The 8,758-nt window shown below is 36.9% G+C and overlaps 1 pseudogene; it reads right to left on the minus strand.

Moving 5' to 3' along the window:
* Positions 1–6,338: 6,338 nt before the first annotated feature.
* LOC125101691 (40S ribosomal protein S17-like) lies at positions 6,339–6,751 on the minus strand (annotated as a pseudogene).
* Between the last annotated feature and the right edge of the window lie 2,007 nt (positions 6,752–8,758).

Consider the following 8,758-nt stretch of genomic DNA (forward strand, 5'->3'; position numbering starts at 1 on the left):
GTTTCCACTGGTGAATCATCCTACTTTTTGCTGTAGTAAGGATTAATCTTGCAATTTTAACATATTATTGCCCTTTTTTTTTTCCTCCAATACTTCTTAGTACAATTAAGCTTTCAAGTTCCGGTAAAGGTGGCTGCAATTTCATTATTTTTATGTCTCATCAAATTATTTACCTTGCCAGGCATTTACCACCTGCTTTTCTCCGGAATTTCAGTTCAAATTTGCTTTAAAGAACAAATGTGTTGCCCTCACTGCTGAGGAAAGAATGTTAGCAGGGGAACAGAAGAGAAAAACATGAAAAACTCATTAGAAGAAGAGCATTTGTTTTTGTAATGCCATTTAGAATGTGATAGATTTGACAGGAAAGCACTGATGAAATATACAGGCATGTAAATCCAATTTGTAGAAGAAGTAATGGCCATTTCCCCAAGGATTCTGAACTCTCATCTGCTGAATTATGGTACCCCTCTTTGTCTTGCCTCTGCCAGGAAATTCACTTGCGAATGTTTGAAATACATTGGTTTCCAGGTAGTTTCTTTCATTTGAGGAGAGGGAATGTCTTCTATTTTATTACATTTATATTTGGTCTCTCACTCTGAAATGGATTGAGGATGGTCTCCCTGGATGTGCTGCATAGGCATAAATTAAGCATGAAGTCCAAATTCTCGTGTTTCTTACTTCACTTTCTTTCCTCCCTCGGCAACCACCACCACATGCCCAAATGACACCTCAGGAGACAGTTTAAAATGACTAATCTAGGTATTGTTATGGTTGAGGTATTTGGAAGGTATTAAAATAGTTACTGTGACTTCACATACTAATTTAACGTTTTATATTTAATATGTATATTGTATAACTCTTGTAATTATTTATAAGATTATTATGCTAAATGGAATGGAGCAAACTGTAAGCAAAAAACTTACAGTGATTATATTTTCATGCAAACTCACTAAACTATAACATATCCAGACAACTTCTCCTAACCAGGAGTACCTGGAAGTTGTCAAGAAAGATATATGGTGTAATGTCAAGAAGATCATCTCTGCATTCAAAGAGACCTGAGACAAATGTGCATTTCTTCATTCAGCAGCCCTGTTAAACAATCCCATGTTCGGCTGGCAACTCTCAAAAATGTTGATAATGACATTATCACATAGGATTTAATAAAACTGGGGTAGAAACCACTTTTCCTTTGAGAAAATGGCAAATTCACAGATTCACTTTCTAGTTTTATCTGTGGTTTCGAGAGCAGCAACCACTAAATCTTTGCTGGTGACGTGGCCATATGAGTTTTAACTCCAGGCCACACTTGGTCGAAGCCTAGTGGAGTTCTTCCCATTATAATCCAGGTTCTAGTTATCACTGGTGAAAGGGATACAAGTAACAGCGGGACTTAAATACGTGCACAGATCTTTGCCTTGTTCAAATATGCCACTAAAATAATAACACAGGGCAAAAAAAGGAATGAACCAGAAGTCTAGGGGACAAGGGACTCAGCAAATGAGAAACATCAGTGAACATTCAGAGGTTGGAAAACAGATGAATTAGCAAGAGGCTCTGCAGAACCCACAAAGCTGCAATCCAGGGCCAGCAGAAACAAGGTACTTACAGAGAAGAACCCTTACAGGCTAGGAAGTCCTGTGTTTTAGCAACCTTATGTGTGACAAAGAGTAAGGAAAAATGGAGACATTTGTTGTGCATCTCCTTAAGAAATCAGAAGTTTTTCTTTACCTGCGCTTATAGACACCTACCCTCTCTTCCATGATAGTAGCACATGCATTCCCCACATAATTAGAACTAGAAAGACTAAGGACACAGTGAGGTGGGAACTAGTGTATCTTATTAGAAGCAAAAATTAGATTGAAGCTTATATAGTTTAGATCACTTTTATTATTTCACTTCCTAGAGATATTGAAGTATTCTCCTATGATGGCTTTTTGGCAGAAGTCCAGTGAAACTTCTGGGTCTTTGCTCAGTCTCCTTTGGTTAAGCCTACGAATTGACAAGGTTTTTCTCCAGTATGGAAATTATAACTGACTTTTTAGTGCCTGAAGAAAAGAGAAAAGAACTTTAAGGAAACATATGCAGTTAATGGAAAGCAAAGCATCAAAGAAATGCTAATACCCTCTGGGAGAAAAAAAGGGAAATCTTGCATCCATAACACAACTACTAGATGCTCTTTTTGGATTGTTGTTGTTTTTGGAAAAGAGAGAAACTGTTCTTAAAAATCACCCCGATTATGTATGCAAAAGTGGAAACAAATGAAGGTAAGAACATCTTTCAGAAAGAACAAGGCGAATAAGCAAAACAAAATGCAGAAGAAAGACAATAGAAAATTAAAGGATCATCCCGGGAGGGCCCAACATCCAAAGAATAGGAATTTTAGAAGGAGAAAACAAGAGAATTTTTCTAGAAATGATGAGTCTTATATAGACCTTCTATATGCATCATCGTTGCAGAGTGGACTCCTACCCATGCAGAATAACAAGTGACTTCTTGAGAAGCTTTAACTCCATTTTCAAGCTTCAAGGCAGCAACTGTGCATTGATGTTTTGGGTTACCTCTCTCTTAACAGGTGTCAAAAGTGAAACCCAGCATAACAAGAGAGCTTCTGGTCCCAACAGCGTGGGTCAACAGGGTTTCATACAGTGTAACAAAACTCAGGTTCTGTAGATCTCACTCCCACAATCAACAGAAGTCAAGAAGAGTCCCAGAACCTAGTTTTTCCTTTCTCCCCAAATCCAGAGCCTCTTTGCTATGATCTGCTTTTAACCCATAAGGATTTATAAATATTATTACATCCTTTTTTTTGTATCCATCACCTCTATGTCATCCCTTAGCTCTCATACCAATCCTAACAAAGTTCTGCTATCCCTGTTCTTCTCCTTTCCCCAACACTTCACTAATTCTGAAACCTTTTCCACTCTGCCCTCTATCATGGCCCATCCTTGTCAAAAATATCATGTACATGTTCTTACTTAAGTATGATATGCTGAATGCTCTCCCTCTATGCTTCTTTTAGTTTCTTGTTCTTATGTTGAAGAAATATTCTTATTCCTCATAGTTGCTTTCAAACCATTCTCCTTCCCTCCTACCTAAAATTCTCTACCTTTGAATATCCTCTCATTAGATTGTATCATCAACATGGTTAGTGTCATCTAAAAGGCCATTGCCTTATTCTTCATTATTGCTATTTTTATTCACTGTCACTCTTACATTACTCCTGACTTTCTTCCTATTAATTTAAAGATAAATCTAGATAAAACTTCCAACAGCTTTGCATCTTATTTCTATGACTTCTCTCCTTCAAAAATCTCGTCCTCCATCCTACTCTAACTCCAGTGGTTGAATCCTAGAACTTATCATTGCCAATAACTTCAATCCTTTCATAATTACATACACCTCTTGCTCACTACCATTACCTATCATTTCATTGGATTTCATCCAGTGCTCCAAAAATGCTTTAACCCAACTAGGATTTCCAATTCACTGATACTTCCTCAATTTTATTCCTTGACATTCTCTCTGTCTCCCCTTTACTCACCTTAAATTCCACGTTCCATCATTATAATCATTCCTATCTTTCCCTTGTTCCCATTCTCCTCCCTGAATCTTTGATAAATCTCAACCACGACTGTTACCAAACTTTCTTCCCACACCATGCCTGGACCCATGAATTAGCTGAAGATAAATTCACTTTATTGTTCTCTTTTTTTCATTAGAACAAAAGGTGCCTGGGTGGCTCAATCCGTTAGGCATCAGACTCTTGGTTTCTGCTCAGGTCATGTTCTCAAGAGTCATGAGATAGAGCCCTGCTACTGGCTCCCCTCTCAGCAGGAGTCTGCGAGATTCTCTCCCTCTACCTCTGCCCTTCCCCTCACTCATGCACACTCTTTCTCTAAACAAAAACAAAACAAAACAACCAAATAAAATCTTTAAAAAAAATCAGATCCAAAGATTCAGATTATTCTTAAAACTGGTCAGTAATCATACAATGTTACTCCAGTATGGTTCATTCATTCTCACACTCTCCTAGAAAACATCTCACAACTTCCCTGCCCTCGGAACTTCTAACACCCCTACCTCATCTTCATTTCCAGATGATCATTTTGCTGCCTACTTTCTTTAGATGATTCAAGCAATCAATAGAGAATATCTATATATTACTAGCTCTACATCCTTCCACAACTTGTATTCACTGATCCTACATTTTGCTTCTAATCCATTCAACAGATTTATTAAGTACCTCCTAGTAAGTGAGGGCATAGAGATAAGGCATGGTTCTTGCCTTCACAGAGTTCACAGCCTCATTGGTGGAGCCAGCAGTCTTCTTGAGAAAGTGGGTCATCATTCTATCAGAGAGGAGATAACTTCATTACCTCTGTCTATGTTATTTGCTCAAGGTTTAGAACTAGCAAACTCCCTTTTCAGCCTTTACCCACCTGACGGCAGAAAGAATTAAGTGGAGAATAATTATTCAAATCAGAAAGTATCAAGATCATCTTATAATCATACAGAAAAAAGTGTGGCACTGTTAATTACTGAAAATGATTGAGATTGCTGATTGAGAGAAGAGTGCCTGCTTTTAAGGGCTGGCTGTCCCATGATGATGGCATAGTGCCATCTGCTGGATGCCAATTCTGGCTCATGATGTGATCTAACCAAGAAGGCTCTAAGAGTTGTGTAATTGTATTAAGAGTTCTGCTTCCTAAATAATTTTTTATTTCAAAACTATTCAAATATTTAATCTTGTACAAACGAGCAGAGATTCAATATGAGAGAAGATATCCAGTGCCTCAAAATGAATAATTCTGAGAGCTGGAAAGAACTATGGGGACCATCTGGGCCAAACTATTTTGGCCATTTTACAGATGACAAACTGAGGCCCAGACACCTTGTATGACATTTAAAGGTAATATTATGAGAGCTGGATGGAGCTGGATCTAGGAATCTTTATCAGTTATCTTTCTTCTACACCTATATTTCATTCCTTAATTTCCAGTTAGCTGGCTGGTTATGTAGTAGGCATTATTATTACATAGTATTATATAAATTACATTTATATTATAAACTTTTTATGGATGGAAATTAGAGGTGTTCTAATCTAATTTCCTTTTTCATTTTACTGATGATAATTAACGAAGAACACATTGACATTCCCTGACTCAGAGTCCAGTCCTCTTCCTTTACTTAAATGTTGTTTTAAAAGATAATCTCAAATGTAAAAATGGCTGGTTAATAAGGAAACTAAACAAACAAACAAAAAGTATGAGCTGATAATTGAATTGCTACTTTCAGCTTCTGATGTTTTATAACAGCATTACTTTTAGTTTTTTAAATAACAAATTATTATATTTCCAAAGAACTGTGTTTTCTAACAAAAGCTAGAATGAGTTTAGTTTTCCATTAATTCCTGGAAAAAGTGCTTCTTATTGTTGCCAAATTCCTTATGGTAACATTAAAAAACAAACAGATGCTTCTGTATTTTTGTTGTTTAAGGGCCAAGTTAGTGAGATGGATATCCTTGGAAATTTGGGAATATGCAATCAGATACCTTACCCCTCTTCCTAGATCTTAATTGTAAATACCTTGATGGAAATACATCTCTTTCTAGATCTTAATTGTAAATAACCTGATGGAAATACATTAAGATGTTATTTGAATTTATGTATTTTATGAGGCAATAATCATTATGAAAGGAAAATGAAAGGACTAATAACCCATATATCTTAAAGTAATATGTTTTATACTAGTCAGTAACTTATAAAACATATATTCTTATTATTTTAATACCATACTAATTTAATTTCAAACCAGTAATATAAATTTTATTCCACAATTGTTTTTGAATTCTTACCACATGTTGGGCACCTGCTGATGGTGCTAGATGCTTCCATTACATAAACAAATGTGCCCAGGAAACTCAGTGGGTAGAGATATAGCAGGATGCTGACCAGAGGAAATCTTCTGTTGTTTTGGGATTTTGGAAAACTTCCTCCCAATCCAGTGTAAGAATATTTTCCTGAGTTTTCTTCTACATATTTTTGCTTTATTGAATGATGTCCTTCTTGAAATAGGCCAGGTCAAGATCTCTAGAGCATGTTTGAGGTACAAAAGCATAAGGGAAGTTTCCACTCCTCACTTTTTTGTCCTCAACATTTACTTATCTCCAGCTATTGTTTACTTTACCATATCAGTGACTTATAAAGGTTGTTTTCTCTAGATAAAGCAGATATAGTAATAATATTAATAGCTTTTCTTCTATAATCAGGCTCTTTTGTTGTTGTTTCCAAGGCTTACTGAAGATATTACAGCACAGTAGAAAGTTTCATATGGCTTCATGTGGCATATGGCTTCATGTGGCATCTGAAATTCACCCAAACTGTGGGCTGAGTGATATGCAGTTTGGACAGGCTGACAAAGTCCAAGACCTTCAACATCTCCTTAGTGTCACAATCTACTTCAAAGATCTCGTGATCCAGGACTGACACCTCAGGAATATAAATGTCTTTCCCTTCTCCCTCCTTCTCCTGCAGTTTGATTGGGGTCTCTCTCACTGGGCCTCCATGAATCCCTTGGTCAGATGTGTCACACAGCCTGCTACCTTGTTGTGGAGCTTCTTGATGGGAATAATGGCGACCCTGAGCAACTCATGCTTGGAGGTGTGGGAATTGCTGCCCTGGTGTGTGTAGTATTTCTCAATGATGACTTGTGCCACAGTATTTACAGTTTGGGTGCCAATGCACTGCATGTTGACAGGTCCCTGGTAAAAGAGCAATATGGCTTTTTTTTTTTTTTAATCTCTTGTAATGTTCTCTCAAGAATCAGCATGCTGCAGTATGTTACTCATTTTATTCATTAACTAGAGGCTCCATGAATATTTTTTCCTGCCAAAGCTGTCCAAGACCAGATGCGTCCTTAACCAATATTTTGGTTAAAGTCTCCATTAAAATTTAAATGATTCTTTGTATCCTGCCATATTACTGAATTGCTGTATGAGTTCTAGTAGATTGGGGGTGGAGTCTTTTAGGCTTTCCATATAAAGTATCATGTCATCTGAGAAGACAGAGAGTTTGACTTCTTCATTGCTAATTTGAATACATTTTATTTCTCTTTGTTGTCTGATTGCTATTGCTAGGACTTCTAATAATATGTTGAATGAGAGTGGTGAGAGAGGTCATCCTTGTTGTGTTCCTGATCTCAAAGGGAAGGCTGTCAGCTTTTTCCCATTGAGGATAATATTTGCTGTGGGTTTTTCATAGTTAGATTATATGAAGTTGAGGAATGTTCCCTCTATCCCTATACTTTGAAGCGTTTTAATCAGGAACGGATGCTGGACTTTATCAAATGCTTTTTCTTTATCAATTGAGAAGACCATGTGGTTCTTCTCTCCCCTCTTATTGATTTGTTCTACCACATTGATTGATTTGGGAATGTTGAACCATCCTTGAAACCCAGGGATGAATCCCACCTGGATACAAAGTCAATGTACAGAAATCAGTTGCTTTCTTATACACTAACAATGAAAACACAGAAAGGAAAATTAGAGAATTGATTCCATTTACTATAGCACCAAGAACAATAAGATACCTGGGAATAAACCTAACCAAAGAGGTAAAGGATCTGTACTCAAGGAACTACAGAACATTCATGAAAGAAATTGAAGAAGACACAAAAAGATGGAAGAGCATTCCATGCTCATGGATGGGAAAAATAAACATTGTTAAAATGTCTATACTGCTCAGAGCAATCTATACTTTCAGTGCCACTCCGATCAAAATTCCACCGGCATTTTTCAAAGAGCTGGAGCAAACAATCCTAAAATTTATATAGAATCAGAAGAGACCCTGAATTGCTAAGGAAATATTGAAAAGAAAAACAAAACTGGGGGCATCATATTGCCTGATTTCAAGGTTTACTACAAATGATAGTAGTAAATGGTACTGGCATGGTACTGGCATGCACATAGACCAACAGACACATAGACTAGTTGAACAGAGTAGAGAGCCCAGATATGGACCTTCAACTCTATGGTCAAATAATCTTCGACAAAGCAGGAAAAAATATACTGGAAAAAAGACAGTCTTTTCAATAAACGGTGCTGAAAAGTTGGACAGCTATATGTAGAAGAATGAAACTTGATCATTCCCTTATACCATACACAAGGATAAACTCGGAATGGATAAAAGACCTCAACATGAGGCAGGAATCCATCAGAATCATAGAGGAGAACATAAGCAGTAACCTCTTCGATATCGGCCACAGCAACTTCTTTCAAGATATATCTCCAAAGGCAAAGGAAACAAAAGCGAAAATGAATTTCTGGGACTTCATCAAGATCAAAAGCTTCTGCACAGCAAAGGAAATAGTCAACAAAACAAAGAAGCAAACCACGGAAGATATTTGCAAATGACAGTACAGACAAAAGGCTGATATCCAGGATCTATAAAGAACTCCTCAAACTCAATACACACAAAACAGATAATCATATCAAAAAATGGGCAGAAGACATGAATAGATACTTCTCCAATGAAGACATACAAATGGCTAACAGACACATGGAAAAATGTTCATCATCACTAACCATCAGGGAGATTCAAATCAAAACCACATTGATATACCACCTTACACCACTTAGAATGGCCAAAATTAACAAGACAGTAAATAACGTGTGTTGGAGAGGATGTGGAGAAAAGGGAACCTTCTTACACTGTTGGTAGAAATGTAAGTTGGTGAGCCACTTTGGAGAACAGTGTGG

Source organism: Lutra lutra, chromosome 6 (assembly GCF_902655055.1).
Source record: "Lutra lutra chromosome 6, mLutLut1.2, whole genome shotgun sequence".
Taxonomy (NCBI): domain Eukaryota; kingdom Metazoa; phylum Chordata; class Mammalia; order Carnivora; family Mustelidae; genus Lutra; species Lutra lutra.